The sequence below is a fragment of the Aegilops tauschii genome, chromosome 3, assembly GCF_002575655.3.
Source record: "Aegilops tauschii subsp. strangulata cultivar AL8/78 chromosome 3, Aet v6.0, whole genome shotgun sequence".
NCBI classification, from domain to species: Eukaryota; Viridiplantae; Streptophyta; class Magnoliopsida; order Poales; family Poaceae; genus Aegilops; species Aegilops tauschii.
In genome coordinates, this window is record NC_053037.3 from 418,028,075 (window position 1) to 418,048,049 (window position 19,975).

Consider the following 19,975-nt stretch of genomic DNA (forward strand, 5'->3'; position numbering starts at 1 on the left):
CTGCAACTGTTTTGGTAGAATCTGTGAGTCACGAGGACTCAGCAATCTCACACCCGTGAGATCAAGACTATTTAAGCTTATAGGAAAGAATGGTGTAATAAGGTGGAGCTGCAGCAGGCACTAAGCATATGTGGTGGCTAACATACACAAATGAGAGCGAGAAGAGAAGCAACGCAACGGTCGCGAAGCTAGAAATGATCAAGAAGTGATCCTGAAACTACTTATGTTCATGCATAACTCAAACCGTGTTCACTTCCCGGACTCCGCCGAGAAGAGACCATCATGGCTACACACACGGTTGATGTATTTTACTTGGGTCAAGTGACAAGTTCTCTACAACCGGACATTAACAAATTCCCATCTGCCTCATAACCGCGGGCATGGCTTTCGAAAGATAATACCCTGGAGGGGTGTCCCAACTTAGCCCATTATAAGCTCTCACGGTCAACGAAGGATAAACCTTCTCCCAGGAAGACCCGATCAGTCTCGGAATCCCGGTTTACAAGACATTTCGACAATGGTAAAACAAGACCAGCAAAGCCGCCCGAATGTGCCGACAAATCCCGATAGGAGCTGCACATATCTCGTTCTCAGGGCACACCGGATTGTCCAAGCTTCCGATAGGTGAGCCTAGGGTTGCCCCTGGTGGCCACCGGCGACTGACAGGTTGGACCAATACTCAGAGGAGCACTGGCCCGGGGGTTTAAATAAAGATGACCCTCGGGCTCGCGAAAACCCAAGGGAAAAAGGCTTAGGTGGCAAATGGTAAAACCAAGGTTGGGCCTTGCTGGAGGAGTTTTATTCAAGGCTAACTGTCAAGGGGGTCCCATAAATCACCCAACCGCGTAAGGAACGCAAACTCAAGGAACATAATACCGGTATGACGGAAACTAGGGCGGCAAGAGTGGAACAAAACACCAGGCATAAGGTCGAGCCTTCCACCCTTTACCAAATATATAGATCCATTAATTTAAATAAGAGATATTGTGATATTCCAAAATATCCATGTTCCAACATGGAACCAACTTCACCTTCACCTGCAACTAGCAACGCTATAAGAAGGGCTGAGCAAAAGCGGTAACTTAGCCAAACAACGGTTTGCTAGGGAAAGGATGGTTAGAGGCTTGACATGGCAATATGGGGGGCATGATATAGCAAGTGGTAGGTAGCGCAGCATAGCAGAATAGAGCGAGCAACTAGCAAAGCAAAGATTGAAAAGATTTCGAGGGTATGGTCATCTTGCCTGCAAGGTTCTCAGAGTTGTCGAAAGCTTGATCCTCGTAAGCGTACTCAACAGGTTCCTCGTTCACGAACTCGTATCCTGGTTCTATCCACAACAAGAATACAAGAAATGGAACCACAATCAATCACGAGAAATGCACAAGCAACATGATGCAATACATGAATGATATGCGAGATATGATATGCGATGCATATGCGAGCTCCGGAAGAAAAAGAATGAACAAGGCAGTAACTTGGCAAAACAAGTATGCCGCTGGAAAGATGAGATGATTTCGGTCAAAATCGATATAAAGATCACCGGAAACGGATGCACGGTTTGCAAATGGCAAGCAAAACAAGAATGACACGATTCTGTGATTAACAGCATGATAGCACTTGGAATACATCAAGAAACTATGCTACAGCACTCCAACATAGCAACAAAGAATATGGCAGTGATCTAAAGGAGATGGTTGACAAAATATGAACACTGAGCTACGGCAGATCACGCAATAACAGGTTCAAACAAGCATGGCAAAAGTGCAAAAGATATCAGGTTCACAGACTTAGTGAAATTACTGGACATGGCATAAACAGCATCAGGTAGCAATGTTCAGAGCAAGAAAAACACATGCTACAGGAACTTAACATAGCAAAACAAGGCATGGCATAAATACAATAAATGCATAGAACAAAATTCCCTTACTGACCATAAGCCAAAAAGGATCAGAAGATATGATGGCAACCATGTAAACATAGCAAGTTTCATTAACAGGTTTCAGACTTAGCAGAAAACAGAGCATGGCAGAAACAGTATTATGAAGGCATCTTGATGAGCTTGATTCACTCACCACGAAGCAAAGCATGACAAAACAAGCATACATACAGTAGGATGGAATGTTTATGAAGCTAAACATGGCAAGATCAAGTTCAAAGCATGAAAGGATCAACTACAACAAGCTTGGCAAAATTGAATAACACGTAAACAATCTGCCAGGAACATTTTATAGCAAAAGTAGAGCAAGATTAAGACATGCTAGGGCACTCCATAATTTCAAACAGGGGCACGGATGGACAGAGCACAACTATATCTACAAAACATCCTTACTGAACATCACCAAAAGGAGCATGGATCTCTCTGTAGCCACATGGATACATAGCAACAAAATAACAGCAGTCACAGACTTGGCAAAATTACCAAGTCCCTGAAATCAGAAACATCACGAAGCCTAGTTTGCATGCTTGTGCTAGTCACTACATAGATCACAAAAATACATGGCATACACCTCTGTAAACATGGCATGGCATAGATGAAAACACCTGTAGAGCTCATGCCCATAAGATGCACACAATAAATGCAACAAAAATAACAAATCCTCAATTTCTGATAAATAACAGCAGGTAACAGCATATAGCACTCTTGCACCAGAGATTTGGGCATCCAGATGGACTCAAATGAACATGGCATAATGGAACAAAATGAAGAGCATCTCGAGTCGAACATTTAGATATATTACACACACGAAACAGAGCTATATGCAAGGAGTTATGATGCAATGAACAGAGCCACATGTTGCAAAAATTTCAGGACTTGGAGAAATTCGGGGGAGGGGAGAAAGTCAACCTTCTCAGTGGATCTGGATCGGGGCTCGAGCTCGCCGGAGTTGCTGCTCGCCGTAGCAGGGAAGGAGGAGGGCGCCGGAGTCGGAGGGCTCGGGGGGAGGCGCCGGAGACGCGGGAACGGCAAGATCCGGCTAGGGGGAACGCCGGCGCGCGGGACGGCGGAGACGAGCGGCGGCGGCGGCGAGGACGGCGAGGCGGCCGCATAGGCGGAGGGCGGCGGCGCGGGGCGCGGGGTTTGGGAGGGCGGCCGGGCCGCGGGGGCCGGCCCCGGGCCTGGCGGGCTTCGGCGGCGGACGGCGGCGGCTTGCCACGTGGCAGGCGGCGATTGGACGCGGCAGCGGCGGCTGAAGCGTCCGGCGGCGGTGGACGTGTCCGGTGGCGGCGGGGGCGATTTGATCTATGGTTTGATCCGAATTTTCGGAGGGGGAGGTGTTTTTATAGGTAGAGGGAGCTAGGAGACTCCAAATGGAGTGCGGTTTTTGCCCACACGATCGTGATCGAACGACCTAGAGCATGGAAGGGACTTAGGTGGGTTTTGGGCTATTTGGAGGGGGGTTTTGCTGCAACACACAAAAGGACTTTGCGGTACCCGGTTAACCGTTGGAGCATCAAACGACCTCCAAAAGGAACGAAACTTGACAGGTGGTCTACCGGTGGTATACCAAAGCCACTTGACAAACCTCGGTCCATTCTGAGAACGTTGAACACCCGCTCACGAAAAGAAACAAGAGGTGTGCGCCGGTGCATGTGGGATTGTCGGATTGCAAAACGGAAAATGGGGAAAAAGCTCGGACGCATGAGACGAACACGTATGCAAATGCGATGCACAGGATGACATGATATGAGATGCATGACATGAACAAAAACAAAATGAAAAAATAAAACCCGACCACGAAGGGAATATCATAACACATAGCCGAAAATGGCAAGAGTTGGAGTTACAAATATGGAAAGTTACATCTTGGGTGTTACAGTATGTACCAGTAGCTATGTGTTTGATCTCTCTCTCTCTCTCTCTCTCTCTCTCTCTCTCTCTCGTGTTCTTGAGTCGGCACAATCTTGATGTATCGCGAGCTTTGCTATTATATTTGGATCTTATGATGTTTCTCCCCCTCTACTCTCTTGTAATGGATTGAGTTTTCCCTTTGAAGTTATCTTATCGAATTGAGTCTTTAAGGATTTGAGAACACTTGATGTATGTCTTGCATGTGCTTATCTGTGGTGACAATGGGATATGCACGTGATCTACTTGATGTATGTTTTGGTGATCAACTTGCGGGTTAAGTGACCTTGTGAACTTATGCATAGGGGTTGGCACACGTTTTCATCTTGACTCTCCGGTAGAAACTTTGGGGCACTCTTTGAAGTTCTTTGTGTTGGTTGAATAGATGAATCTGAGATTGTGTGATGCATATCGTATAATCATACCCATGGATACTTGTGGTGACATTGGAGTTTCTAGGTGACATTAGGGTTTTGCTTGATTTGTATCTTAAGGTGTTATTCTAGTACGAACTCTAGGATAGATTGAACAGAAAGAATAGCTTCGTGTTATTTTACTACGGATTCTTGAATAGATCGGTCAGAAAGGATAACTTTGAGGTGGTTTCGTACCCTACAATAATCTCTTTGTTTTTTCTCCGCTATTAGTGACTTTGGAGTGACTCTTTGTTGCATGTTGAGGGATTGTTATATGATCTAATTATATTATCATTGTTGAGAGAACTTGCACTAGTGAAAGTATGAACCCTAGGCCTTGTTTCAACACATTGCAATACCGTTTTACTCACTTTTATCATTAGTTACCTTGCTGTTTTTATATTTTCAGATTACAAAAACCTATATCTACCATCCATATTGCACTTGTATCACCATCTCTTCGCCGAACTAGTGCACCTATACAATTTACCATTGTATTGGGTGTGTTGGGGACACAAGAGACTGTTTGTTATTTGGTTGCAGGGTTGTTTGAGAGAGACCATCTTCCTCCTACGCCTCCCACGGATTGATAAACCTTAGGTCATCCTCTTGAGGGAAATTTGCTACTGTCCCACAAACCTCTGCACTTGGAGGCCCAACAACGTCTACAAGAAGAAGGTTGTGTAGTATACATCAAGTAATTTCTGGCGCCGTTGCCGGGGAAGCTAGGTAAGCGGCACTAACACCCGTCAACTAAGCTCTTTTCTATCGCCGTTGCCGGGGAGGTTAGTGCTTGAAGGTATATCTTTAGATCTTGCAATCGAATCTTTTAATTTCTTGTTTTATCACTAGTTTAGTTTATAAAACAAAACTACAAAAAATGGAATTGAGGGTGCCTCATATGCTTCATCTTTTTAATATCTTTCATGAAAATAAGTATTCCGATAATTGTGCCAAAGTGTTAGAAGAAGAATGCATTAAAATGTTTGGCACTAAATCTTTGAATGATGAGCATGATTGCAATGTTGTTAGTACGAACTCTTTGAATATCCATGGTACTAATGATGATTGCACTAGTCATGATGAAAATGTCTCTTATAAGCATGTCAATTTTTGTGGAGTGCATAGAGTTTGCAAGTACACACCAAATAGGGAAGATAGATTTTGCAAGAGGCATAAGTATTTAGAAACTAAATGGTTGCAAGAAAGGCTAGATGTTTGTGATGAAAATTTAATTTTTCTTAGCCATCCTTGTGAACTTTGCAATGAACATGGTCATTTAAGTCCCCAATGCAAATTGTTTCATGATCGTATCGTGTCCAAAAATTGTGATGACTTGATTTCCCTTGCGCATCATAATGTACTTAGTTTGCTGGTGGGTTATGAAGAAATGTAACTTATAACCAAGGATCTTCTAGAATTTCTCCTTGATAAAGTTCTTGATTTTGATCTAGAGGAAATTTATATGTATTGTGCGGTGAATTGCATTAAAAATCCTTGTATTGCCAATTACATAAAGACAAGAAAACAAATAGAAGATAAAGAGAATACTAATGAAAGGGAAGATATCTCCCAATATCCTCCTATTCTTTATTATGATGAATCAGGTAACGAGGAGGAGCCTTCTATTCAACCAATCTTATTAATAAGGAGCTCCAAAAAGAGGATTAAACCCATACTTAATGTGAAGAAGAAAAAGAAAAGACGGAGAATAAAAGGTAAAAAGGTATCCCTCCCAAATGATGTTGCTCCTATTACTCATTGTGATGACGATAATTGCTATACTATTGGTGCTATCCATACTATTAATGATGATAGTGATTATGCTTTTGATATGAAAAGGCCCAAGCTTGGGGATGCTACGTTTGATGAGAATGACATGTTTGAGAATTTATTTGCTGCAATTAATGTTTGTACCAAGCTTGGGGATGCTATGTTTAATGAAGATGATATTTTTAGTCCCCAAGTTTTGATATGCAAACTTATTATGATGATAGCATGCCTCCTACTTATGATGATTATATTGATGAAAGTGGGTTTGGAAGAGTGTCAACTTTAGGAAGTAATGATCCCACTATTTTGGAGGGTGTTGAATCTTTTTGTGACAATTATAAAAGTGGATTTGGAGAGGTCATGACTTTATTTAGTAATGATTCCACTATCATGGAAGAGGTTTCCATTGATTATGATGAGAACAAAGTTGCTACTTATGATGATTATTGTGATGATACTTATGTTATAAAAAGTAGTGATGATTATATTTACAAAACTTGTCATGATTATGATTACCCTTTTTCTGAAATTACTCTTTTAATGTGGAAACAATTTATAGTATTCGAGTTTCTTATGATACTCCGACTATTCCGAATGAGAAGAATTTTGCTTATGTGGAGAGTAGTAAAATTTCTATGCTTGTAGATCAGGAAAAGAATGCTTTATGTGATGGTTATATCATTGAATTCATTCATGATGCTACTTAAAATTATTATGAGGGAGGAACATATGCTTGTAGAAATTGCAATAATATCGAGTTTCCTCTCTATGTGCTTAAAGTTTTGAAGTTATGCTTGTTTTGCCTTCCTATGCTAGTTGATTATTGTTCCCATAAGTTGTTTGCTCACAAAATCCCTATGCATAGGAAGTGGGTTAGACTTAAATGTGCTAGTCATATTCTTCATGATGCTCTATTTATGTTTCAATTCTTATCTTTTATGTGAGCATCATTGAAATCATCATGCCTGGCTAGGGGCATTAAACGTTAGCGCTTGTTGGGAGGCAACCCAATTTTATTTTTGTTCTTTGCCTGTTTAGTAATAAATAATTCATCTAGCCTCTGTTTAGATGTGGTTTTATTGCTTTAATTAGTGTTTGTGCCAAGTAGAACCTTTGGGAAGACTTAGGTGAAGTCTTTGCGATCTTGCTGTAAAAAACAGAAACTTTCGGGCTCACAAGATTAGCTGCCATTTTTTTTACTGGAGAGTGCTTTTAGGTTGATTCTTTTTTAAGATGATTAATAGACAAATTACTCAGGTCCACCAATTTATTTCAGAATTTTTGGAGTTACATAAGTATTCGAATGATACAGATTACTACAGACTGTTCTGTTTTTAACAGATTCTGTTTTCTATGTGTTGTTTGCTTATTTTGATGAATCTATGAGTAGTATTGGAGGGTATGAACCATAGAGAAGTTGGAATACAGTAGATATTACACCAATACGAATTTAGAATGAGTTCAAAACAATACCTAAGTGGTGATTTATTTTCTTATACTAACGGAGCTTACAAGTTTTCTTTTGAGTTTTGTGTTGTGAAGTTTTCAAGTTTTGGGTAAAGATTCGATGGACTAGGGAATAAGGAGTGGCATGATCCTAAGCTTGGGGATGCCCAAGGCACCCCAAGGTAATATTCAAGGACAACCAAGAGCCTACGCTTGGGGATGCCCCGGATGGCATCCCCTCTTTCTTCTTCGTTCATCAGTAACTTTACTTGGAGCTATATTTTTATTCACCACATGATATGTGTTTTGCTTGGAGCGTCATTTTATTTTCTTTTGTTTTGCTTGCTGTTTGAATAAAATACCAAGATTTTAAATTCTTAAATGTTAGAGAGTCTTCACATAGTTACATAATTATTCAACTACTCATTGATCTTCATTTATATTTTTGGGAGTAGTTTGTCGTTTGCTCTAGTGCTTCACTTATATCTTTTTAGAGCACGGTGGTGGTTTTATTTTATAGAAATTATTGATCTCTCATGATTCACTTATATTATTTTGAGAGTCTTTTAGAACAGCATGGTAACTTGCTTTGGTTATAAAATTAGTCCTAATATGATAGGCATCTAAGATGGGTATAATAAAAACTTTCATATAGAGTGCATTAAATTCTATGAGAAGTTTGATACTTCATAATTGTTTTGAGATATAAAGATGGTGATATTAGAGTCGTGCTAGTTGAGTAATTGTGAAATTGAGAAATACTTGTGTTGAGGTTTGCAAGTCCCGTAGCATGCACGTATGGTAATCGTTGTGTGAAAACTTTGAAGCATGAGGTGTTCTTTGATTGCCTTCCTTATGAGTGGTGGTCGGGGTACGAGCGATGGTCTTTTCCAACCAATCTATCCCCCTAGGAGCATGAGCGTAGTGCTTGGTTTCGATGACTTCTAGATTTTTGCAATAAGTATGTGAGTTATTTATGACTAATGTTGAGTCCATGGATTATACGCACTCTCACCCTTCCATCATTGCTAGCCTCTTCGGTACCATGCATTCCCCTTTCTCACCTCGAGAGTTGGTGCAAACTTCGCCGGTGCATCCAAACCCCGTGATATGATACACTCTATCACACATAAGCCTCCTTATATCTTCCTCAAAACAGCCACCATACCTACCTATTATGGCATTTCCATAGCCATTCCGAGATATATTGCCGTGCAACTTTCCACCGTTCCGTCTATTATGACACACTTCATCATTGTCATATTGTCTTGCATGATCATGTAGTTGACATCGTATTTTTGGCAAGGCCACCATTCATAATTTTTCATACATGTCACTCTTGATTCATTGCCCATCCCGGTACACCGCCGGAGGCACTCGTATAGAGTCATATTTTGTTCTAGTATCGAGTTGTAATCCTTGAGTTGTAAATAAATAGAAGTGTGATGATCATCATTATTAGAGCATTGTCCCGTGTGAGGAAAAAAAAGAGAAAGGCCAAAAAAAGAGAAGGCCCAATAAAAACACATGCCAAAAAAAGAGAAGGCCCAAAAAATGAGAGAAAAAGAGAGAAGGGGCAATGTTACTATCCTTTTTCCACACTTGTTGTAACATCCCAAATTTTCAATTTGGAATGTTATGCATTAGATCATCATTGCATATCATATTTTATTGCATTTTGGCTTGATCCTAGAAATTCTACGCAACTCAAGGACCCACGGAGAGAGTTGGGAATTTCGTTATTTTCATATTTGAGTTTTTCTCAAATTTTGAAAAGAGGATCATTTGATTTTAATTATTATCTCTTCAAATATTTCTTTTATAAAAATAAAAGAGAGAAGATAAAATGACTTCCTAAAAATAAAGAAATATTGGAGATTTAATATTAAAATCAAATAAGAATTTTTATTCATGTTTTAACGCTATTTTATCTGAATTAGGAAAAATATGCGTTTTTCAAAATTGTATTAGAGTCCCAAATAAATGTTCACCTTGTCCGGTAAATTTTTGGAGGATGGGGAAAATTTATATCAGGATTTTTGGAGTCCGTTTATTATTTCTTTTATTCGTTTTTCTGTGTGGAATACTTTAAAAAAGAGAAACCGATTTTGGGCCGTATCCGCCCGGGACTCTGCCCGGGGGAGGCTTTATAAGCCGCGCCGCCCGAGCCCCGCAGCCCATCTGCTCGCCACCGCCTGCGCCAGCCCGCCGCCGCCACCGACGCCCCCTGCCGCCCCGCGCCGCGCCGCCGGAGCCACGGTCGCCGCCGCCGCTGTTCGCCGGACCTCGCCGGAGGTAGCCGCCGCCGCCTCGGTTTTTGCGAGAAAAACGATTAGTTTTTTTCGAAACCCTAGATGCGTTTTTTTATTTTAGATCATTTTTTTCCGGTTTAGTTATTTAGCGAACGCCCGTTCGTTCGTTCGTTCATTTTAACGAACAGTTTTCACCGTTTAGCCGCAGACAGCGAACGTTCGTTCGTTAGTCTGTTCGTCAGTTTTTCTTTTTCTCGGATTTTCCATGATTATTTTCGATCGTGATTTCTGATCCGATTTTCGTTTTAGTTTATCTTTTGGCTCGTTTATCGGAATCAGGCGATTCAAGCGCCTAGAGTTTCGTCTCGAAGCCCTCTTTCTGTTTAATCAGCTTAAACAAGTTTTTGCTACTGTAAAATTTGACTTTAGTCCAGATTAGTAAACGAAGCTTGGTTCTTTTGTAGTTTGAGTTTCGTTGTTTTGTTTGATTTGATTCTTTTTGCAAACCGGAGTTATTAAGTTGAACTTTCTGGTTAGATCTCTTATTTGAGTTGTACCCGTGCCCTTGATTGATTGCTTATTGTATGCTTGTTTGTTTGCGATAGAGTACCCAGAGTGCGAAGCGTGCTACTACGAGTCTCTAGGTTTCATGGATCATCAGCAAGGCAACTAACACTTTGATCATACCTCTTTATTACCCAGTTTTATTGCATTAGATCAATCCTCAAACAATTGCATGGTTAGGATCTATTAAATTGTGGGTTGGGAAGTAGTTGAGGTAGTACCTATGCACCTGTTTATTATCAAACCTTTGGGAGTTACTTCTACGTTGCTTATATTGCTATGCTATGCTTGTAGACGTGGATTGGGTGAGTGTATCCATGACAGATGCGAGTATTGTTAATTAATGATTAACTTAAGGTGCCAACTTTAATACACATCTGGGTGGATTGAGGCACCTGGGGAATCCAGTGTTGCCTGTATTTTTGGAAATCCTGGGGTACCGTCTGATTCTCCTATGGACTGCCACCCAGGCTCAAAAGGATCATAAGATTATTCATGCTGGAAACTTCCGTGTGCAGCCACATGCCATTATGGGCTCTGGCATAGTTGAGTAAGTTGTGGGAAACCTTTCCATGATGGGCTAGCAGATGTAGGGGATTGTAGGTGTACAGGCCTATCTATCGGTTAAGGGGACCTCTTTGGAAAGACTGTGTCTCGGTCATCCGTTTCTCAAACATCATGTAATGTGAGAAATCAAACGGAGGAGATCGAGTCTTGTGGGGAAAAGTGCACAAACCTCTGCAGAGTGTACAAACTAATCATGGTTAGCCGTGTCCCCGGTTATGGACCTCTTGAGTATCTAGTTCTTGGATTGTCATGTGGATCTCATCACTCTTAATATAAATTTGATTGGGTTATTAATTACCTTTTAATTGGGATTGAGATGGGGTTTACCATTCTCAATGTTTTCAACCAACTTTGTATTTAAATAAAATTGGCTTTTCGCAAAACATATTAACCATACAGCCTCCACCAGCCATATATGCATATAGTGATAGCTTTATTCTGTTCATTACTCTTTTGTGTTACATTGCCAGCATATTCCATGTGCTGGCCCATTTTCGGGCTACAACGTATCATGTTGCAGACTTTTCAGACGACGAGTAAGGAGCCTTAGGTCGTGGTCTTTCACTCAGTGATGCCGTTGGAGTTGATGGACTCACTTTATCTTCCAAGCCTTCCGCTGTTATCGTATTAGATGGCCTTAAGCCATATTTATTGTAATAAGTTCTCTTTTGAGACATTCAATGTAATAAGTGTGTGATTGCTACTCTGTTATAAATCCTTCAAGTACTGTGCGTGTCGGCATTACCGATCCAGGGATGACACTGATGCACAGAGATCAGACTGTTTGAGGTCTGGTGGCTACACTTGTGCTTCAAAGTAGGACCATGATCTTCATGATAGAGAGTCTCTTATTTTGTCACTTTCATATACTAGTGGGAATTTTCATTATAGAACTTGGCTTGTATATTCCAACGATGGGCTTCCTCAAAATGCCCTAGGTCTTCGTGAGCAAGCAAGTTGGATGCACACCCACTTAGTTCCTTTTGTTGAGCTTCCATACATTTATAGCTCTAGTGCATCCGTTGCATGGCAATCCCTACTCCTCGCATTGACATCAATTGATGGGTATCTCCATAGCCCATTGATTAGCCGCGTTGATGCGAAACTTTCTCCCTTTTTGTCTTCTCCATACAACCTCCATCATCATACTCTGTTCCACCTATGGTGCTATGTCCATGGCTCGCGCTCATATATTGCGTGAAAGTTGAAAAAGTTTGAGAATGCTAAAGTATGAAACAATTTCTTGGCTTGTCATCGGGGTTGTGCATGATGGGAGCATTTTGTGTGACGAAAATGAAGCATGGCCAAACTATATGATTTGTTAGTGATGAGCTTTCTTTGGCTATGTTATTTTGAGAAGACATAATTGCTTGGTTAGTATGCTTGAAGTATTATTGTTTTCATGTCAATATTAAACTTTTGTCTTGGATCTTTCGGATCTGAACATTCATGCCACAATAAGGAAAATTACATTGATAATTATGTTAGGTAGCATTCCACATCAAAAATTCTGTTTTTATCATTTACCTACTCGAGGACGAGCAGGAATTAAGCTTGGGGATGCTTGATACGTCTCCAACGTATCTATAATTTTTGATTGTTCCATGCTATTATATTATACATCTAGGATGTTTTATATGCACTTATATGCACTACAAAAAAAGACACATCCGTGACATTTTGGGCCGAACGAAAAAAAATCTGTCATACTTATGACACTTCTATGATGATAATTGTGACAAAACCCGGTATCATCATAGATGTGGTGGGGTCCTACTTCTATGACAAAAAATCATGATAGAAAATGGGCTTTTCGTCCTGGGCGGGCCGGAGACGCAGCCGGATGACATTCTTTGGGCCGTCCATGATGGAGAAAACGGTGGTAGAAGCGAGGGCAAGGAAAATATCGAGGGAGTTCCCGGTTACGGTGGGTGGTCGGGGGCCGAGCGATGCGCGTTTCTCTCGTACGTACGCGCGTGTGTGCGAGGCGTTGCGCTCTAACTGAACCCGAGCGAGGCGTTGGGCTCTAACTGAACCCGAGCGATTGCACTGCAGGCTACGCGTTACTGAACCCGAGCGATCGATCGATGGCTATTAACTGAACCCGATCGAGCGATTCCTTCGCTACTGCTACTAACTGAAGCCGATCGATGCTGCCTCTGGATGAACAGTGAGCGTTGTTGGGGGGTTTGGATGAACAGTTCCCGGTGGGGGGTTGGATGAACAGGAACCCGTGGTAGTAGAGGTTGTTGCCGCTGGATGAACAGTACCCCGATCGATCGAGCAGGTGGATGAACAGGACCCCGTGGAGGGCTGGATGAATAGGACCCCATGGAGGGCTGGTTGAACAGTAGCCGGGGGAGGGCTGGTTGAACAGTAGCTGGTAGATGGCTGGATGAACAGTAGCCCGTGGAGGGGTGGTTGAACAGGACCCCCGTGGAGAGGGCTGGTTGAACAGTAGCCGGTGGAGGAGCGCGCGGTGGAGGCTGGATGAACAGGAGCCCATGGATGAATAGTCGCAGGTGGAGGCTGGAGGAGGTTGACGGTGGATGAACAGGAGCCCGTGGAGGCTGGTGGAGGTCGACGGTGGAGATGAACAGTATCCCGTGGAGTCCTGTTTTGCGGTACGCCACACCCCTCCCGATGAACAGGACCCCCGTTTCGACCGTAGTGCTCCAACACAAGTCCGTTTCCTCCGTTTTGCGGTACGCCACACCCCTCCCGATCAACAGGACCCCGTTTCGACCGTAGGAGGTCCGTTTCCTCCGTTTTGCGGTACGCCAGACCCCTCCCGATGAACAGGATCCCGTTTCCACCGTGGCCGGTCGAACACAAGGCCGTTTCCTCCGTTCTGTGGTACACCAGGCCTCGTTTCCATCGCCTGTTCCGTCCAAGCCGGTTGGCTCCCGATGAACAGCACACGTTCCGTTGCCTCCCGATGAACACGACGCATTCTGTTCTCTCCCCATGAACACGATGACGGCGCAGTTTCTCCGTTCCAACCCAGCCATGTACACGAGCCCTGGCCGTAAGTATGCGCGAGTAGGCGTTCGAGACCCGGCCCGTATGTACATACGTGGCCATATTTTCTTTCTTGCACCCTGGCCGCTATACGTACGTGTACATGCTACGTGCGCGCCTCTACTACCACACGTGCGCGCCTCTACTACGACACGTGCCCTTCCTTGCACGACCACGGTTCATCGCTGCAGCCTGCAGACAGACCGATCGACCAATATGTACGTACACGTTCGCGACCAGAATGACAACGCTACGTACGCTTCGATCGGGTGGGCCCCGACTATCAGGCACTTCCTTGCGTGCGAAGATGTAGCTGGTGGGTCCCAACAGTCAGGGGCGAATCATTTTTTTGCCCGTAATATGGACGCACTTCCTTGCGTGCGAAGATGTAGCTGGTGGGTCCCAGCAGTCAGGGGGGAAACGTTTTTTTTGCGAAATACGGTGGCCCGTCCGGTGGGTCCCCGATGTCAGGTGGAGGAATCATTATTTTCCACGTAATAAGGAGGCACTTCCTTGCTGCGGCCGTGGACCCAGCTGGCAGCCTCTCCACGTACAGTACTCTTCTGATGGAAGTCGTTCCTTGACCACGTTGACCACGCCGTGGTGAGAGCACCAGGGCGGTGGACGACAGCGACGCCTAGGAAGGGTACGACGCGGAGCCGGGGAAGACGCGGCAGTGGATGCCCGCGAGGAGAGGAGTACGAGGGTTCACTGGTTCGACTGCGGTGTGAGGCTACCGTCGCCGCAGGGCCTGGCCAGCGGTGGGAGTAGTAGGGGACGGTGAGGCCTCCGCGGCATCATAGCCGGCCACGGGAAGCAGGAGCACGCGACACGACTGGCGCTGGTTTGGGTGGCTGGAGCAACAAGACCAGAGGTTGAAGAAGCACTACCACCGTTGGATGGACATCATACGGTCATTGGAGCTAGATCATTCATATTGACTAAGTTGAGAAAGCCCTCCGTCCCCGTCAACTTAGTAGGCCCACAGTCAGCCTCCCACTATGGTGGGTCCCAACTAGCAGGGGGTATTCATTTTTTTGTGCGTAATAAGGAGGCACGTCCTTGCGTGCGAAGATATAGCTGGTCGGTCCGACCTATCAGCGGGGGGAATGTTTTTTCGTGAAATACAGAGGCCCTTCTGGTGGGTCCCAGCTGTCAGGTGGAGGAATCATTATTTTGCGCGTAATAAGGAGGCATTTTCTTGCATGTGGCCATGGACCCAGCTATCAGCCTCTCCATGCACAGTCTACTTCTGATGGATGTCGTTCGTTTACCAAGTTGACTACTCCGCGCCGAGCGCATCCAAGGTGGTGGACGACAGCGAGGCCCCGGACAGCAACGAGCCGGAGATGGGAAGACGCGGGAGTAGAGTCGCAGATGGAGAGGTGTACGAGGGTTAACCGCAGTCGGTGGAGAAGAACAGGAGGTGTGGAGGGGAGGAGGGATGGTCTGGCCAACGGTGGGGTAGCGCTTCACAGCGAAGCGTGCTAAGCAGAGCTGCTAGCAGCAGGAGGCGGGAGCAGGTGGTCCCGACGGCGCTGGGGGAAGAAGACGAGAGATTGAAGATGGATGTCGGTCATTGGATGTAATTCCAACGGCTAACGATGTCAGAATCATTTGTTGACTAAGTTGACAACGACTTGCGTTGGCTTCGACCTATTGGCCCACATTTCAGCCTCCAAAAATGTGGCACGTATTCAACCCATTTTTCAGAATTTACAGTCAATTTGATCTCTTTTTTTAGAATTACAGTCCATTTGCTGGCTGGGTGAACAAATAATGTACCGTCCATGCGGCCCATTTATTTTTTTCCTAAAAAATTACAGGCCATTTGCACTTTCTCGAAATACATGATTTTGCTGGGCTGATTCTAATTATAATGTTGGGTTGGGCGCAACAATGTTATCAAAAAATAAACAGGGGCTGGGCATTTTGTTATAAATATATTTAAATAATAAGTGATTTATTATTACATTGGTCCTTAAATCTTACCAAGCTTTTGTACACAATTACCAGGATTTTTGTTGCCAAAAAATGCAGGATTTTATTGTTAAGAAATTATTTTTATAAGTTAATAAGATGTGGGATACTGTTTTCTTACATATGTAAGTATCTGTTAAATATATGATGACAATAAAAATATTATATAATAACATATAAAATAATTTAAATATATATAATATAGTTAGAACGGAAACATAAGTTGGACCAGGCGTTCCTATTCTTATATAGAAAAATAGAACAGACCTCTGCGTTTTCTTAAAAAAAACATAAATTGGGTTGCCGATGTTTTAGGAAAAATAAAACCTCGGATGGGAGGTCCATAGGCCGGTCGATACATGACGTCCCTCAAAAAAATATAAACCGACATGTCGTGGGCTGCGCATGTTAAAAAAGAAATCCTAGACGGGGCAGCCCAAAACCCAGCTGATACTTGCTGCCCCAGTGATAATAAATGATACCCGCCAGCACCCCGACATCGTTGTGAATTTATCTCCTATAGTAACTACGTTGAAGCACCTAAAAAATGTAACTCTGTTGACAAACCCGTGGCAGCACGATACGTCTCCAACGTATCTATAATTTTTGATTGCTTCATGCTATTATATATTCTGTTTTGGATGTTTAATGGGCTTATTTATACGCTTTTATATTATTTTTGGGACTAACCTATTAACCCAAGGCCTGGTGCAAATTTTGCCTATTTCAGTGTTTCGCAGAAATGGAATATCAAACGGAGTCCAAACGGAATGAAACCTTCGGGAGAGTTATTTTTGGAACAAACGTGATCCAGAGGACTTGGAGTGGACGTCAAGAAATCAAAGAGGAGGCCACGAGGCAGGCGGCACGCCTCCACCCTCGTGGGCCCCTCGTGGCTCCACTGACCCACTTCTTCCTCCTATATATACCTACGTACCCCGAAACCATCCAGGAGCACCACGAAAACCTAATTCCACCGCCGCAACCTTCTGTACCCGTGAGATCCCATCTTGGGGCCTTTTCCGGCACTCCGCCGGAGGGGGCATCAATCATGGAGGGCTTCTACATCAACACCATAGCCTCTCCGATGATGTGTGAGTAGTTTACCACAGACCTTCGGGTCCATAGTTATTAGCTAGATGGCTTCTTATCTCTCTTTGGATCTCAATACAAAGTTCTCCTCGATCTTCTTGGAGATCTATTCGATGTAACTCTTTTTGCGGTGTGTTTGTCGAGATCCGATGAATTGTGGGTTTATGATCAAGATTATCTATGAACAATATTTGAATCTTCTCTGAATTCTTTTATGTATGATTGGTTATCTTTGCATGTCTCTTCGAATTATCAGTTTGGTTTGGCCTACTAGATTGGTCTTTCTTGCAACGGGAGAAGTGCTTAGCTTTGGGTTCAATCATGCGGTGCTCGATCCTAGTGACAGTAGGGGAAACGACACGTATTGTATTGTTGCCATCGAGGATAAAAAGATGGGGTTTGTATCGTATTGCTTGAGTTTATCCCTCTACATCATGTCATCTTACCTAATGCGTTACTCTGTTCTTATGAACTTAATACTCTAGATGCATGCTGGATAGCGGTCGATGTGCGGAGTAATAGTAGTAGATGCAGGCAGGAGTCGGTCTACTTGTCACAGACGTGATGCCTATATACATGATCATGCCTAGATATTCTCATAATTATGCACTTTTCTATCAATTGCTTGACAGTAATTTGTTCACCCACCGTAATACTTATGCTATCTTGAGAGAAGCCACTAGTGAAACCTATGGCCCCCGGGTCAATTTTCCATCATATAAGTTTCCAATCTATCTTCACCTTGCAATATTTACTTTCAATCTTTATCATAAAAAATACCAAAAATATAATCATCTCTATCAGATCTCACTTTTGCAAGTGGCCGTGAAGGGATTGATAACCCCTTTTTCACGTTGGTTGCAAGGTTCTTATTTGTTTGTGTAGGTACGAGGGACTTGCGTGTGGCCTCCTACTGGATTGATACCTTGGTTCTCAAAAACTGAGGGAAATACTTACGCTATTTTGCTGCATCACCCTTTCCTCTTCAAGGGAAAACCAACGCATGCTCAAGAGGTAGCAAGAAGGATTTCTGGCGCCGTTGCCGGGGAGTCTACGCACAAGTCAAGACATACCAAGTACCCATCACAAACTCTTATCCCTCGCGTTACATTATTCGCCATTTGCCTCTCGTTTTCCTCTCCCCCACTTCACCCTTGCCGTTTTATTTGCCCTCTTTTTCCGTTCACCTCTTTCTCGCTTGCTTCTTGTTGCCTGTTTGCCCTTATGGCCCTGCCTAAAAACGTTGATCCTTACCTTAAAAGGTTGGAAGAAACTGAAAACAACGTCAGAAGCTTTATGACTTTGCAGTTTGAGCATAATAATTTCTTTAGAAACGAGTTTAAAGAACAAAAAAGCTTTATGGAATACATGAATAAAGAGCTTGATGATATGTCTAAGGAATTTTATGGCTTGAGATCTCAGTTTGCTCATCTTGAAAAAGTAATAGCCCAAATTTCGGATAAGCGGGCTACCTTAGTCAATAAGATGGCCGCTAAACCGGAAGATCTAGAGGGTAATAGGGATGAAGATCTAAAAGTAATTGATGTGTCCCCTATTAAATCTTTGTTTTGCAATATGAATCTTGATAATGATGGGACTGGAGTTGAGTCAACTTTAGTCAAAAGGCGTCCCAATGATTCGAAGTTTTTAGATCTTGATGCAAAAATTGGTAAAAGTGAGATTGAAGAGGTCAAAACTTTAGATAGCAATGAACCCACTATTTTGGATTTCAAGGAATTTAATTATTATAATTGTTCTTTAATAGATTGTATTTCCTTGTTGCAATCCGTGCTAAATTCTCCGCATGCTTATAGCCAAAATAAGGCTTTTACTAAACATATCGTTGATGCTTTAATGCAATCTTACGTAGAAAAGCTTGTATTGGAAGTTTCCATCCCTAGAAAACTTTATGATGAGTGGGAACCTACTATTAAAATTAAAATTAAAGATCATGAATGCTATGCTTTGTGTGATTTGGGTGCTAGTGTTTCCACTATTCCAAAAACTTTGTGTGATTTGTTGGGTTTTCGTGAATTTGATGATTGTTCTTTAAACTTGCACCTTGCGGATTCCACCATTAAGAAACCTATGGGAAGAATTAATGATGTTCTTATTGTTTCAAATAGGAATTATGTGCCCGTAGATTTCATTGTTCTTGATATAGATTGCAATCCTTCATGTCCAATTATTCTTGGTAGACCTTTCCTTAGAACGATTGGTGCAATTATTGATATGAAGGAAGGTAATATTAGATTCCAATTTCCGTTAAGGAAAGGCATGGAACACTTTCCTAAAAATAAAATTAAATTACCTTATTAATCTATCATGAGAGCCACTTATGGATTGCATGCCAAAGATGATAATACCTAGATCTATCCTTGCCTTTATGCCTAGCTAGGGGCGTTAAACGATAGCGCTTGTTGGGAGGCAACCCAATTTTATTTTTGTTTCTTGATTTTTGGTTCTGTTTAGGAATAAATAATCCATATGGATTCTGGTTAGATGTGTTTTTGTGTTTTATTTAGTGTTTGTGCCAAGTAGAACCTTTGGGAAGACTTGGGTGAAGTCTTTTTGATCTTGCTGTAAAAAACAGAAACTTTAGCGCTCACGAGATTAGCTACAACCTTTTACTGGAGAGTGCTATTTAGTTGATTATTTTTGAAGATGATTAATAGATAAATTGCTCACGTCCAGAAATTTATTTCAGAATTTTTGGAGTTCCATAAGTTTGCGTTAGTTACAGATTACTACAGACTGTTCTGTTTTTGACAGATTCTGCTTTTCGTGTGTTGTTTGCTTATTTTGATGAATCTATGGCTAGTAATGGAGTTTATGAACCATAGAAGAGTTGGAATACAGTAGGTTTAACACCAATATAAATAAATAATGAGTTCATTACATCACGTTGAAGTGGTGTTTTGTTTTCTTTCGCTAACGGAGCTCACGAGATTTTCTGTTAAGTTTTGTGTTGTGAAGTTTTCAAGTTTTGGGTAAAGATTTGATGGATTATGGAACAA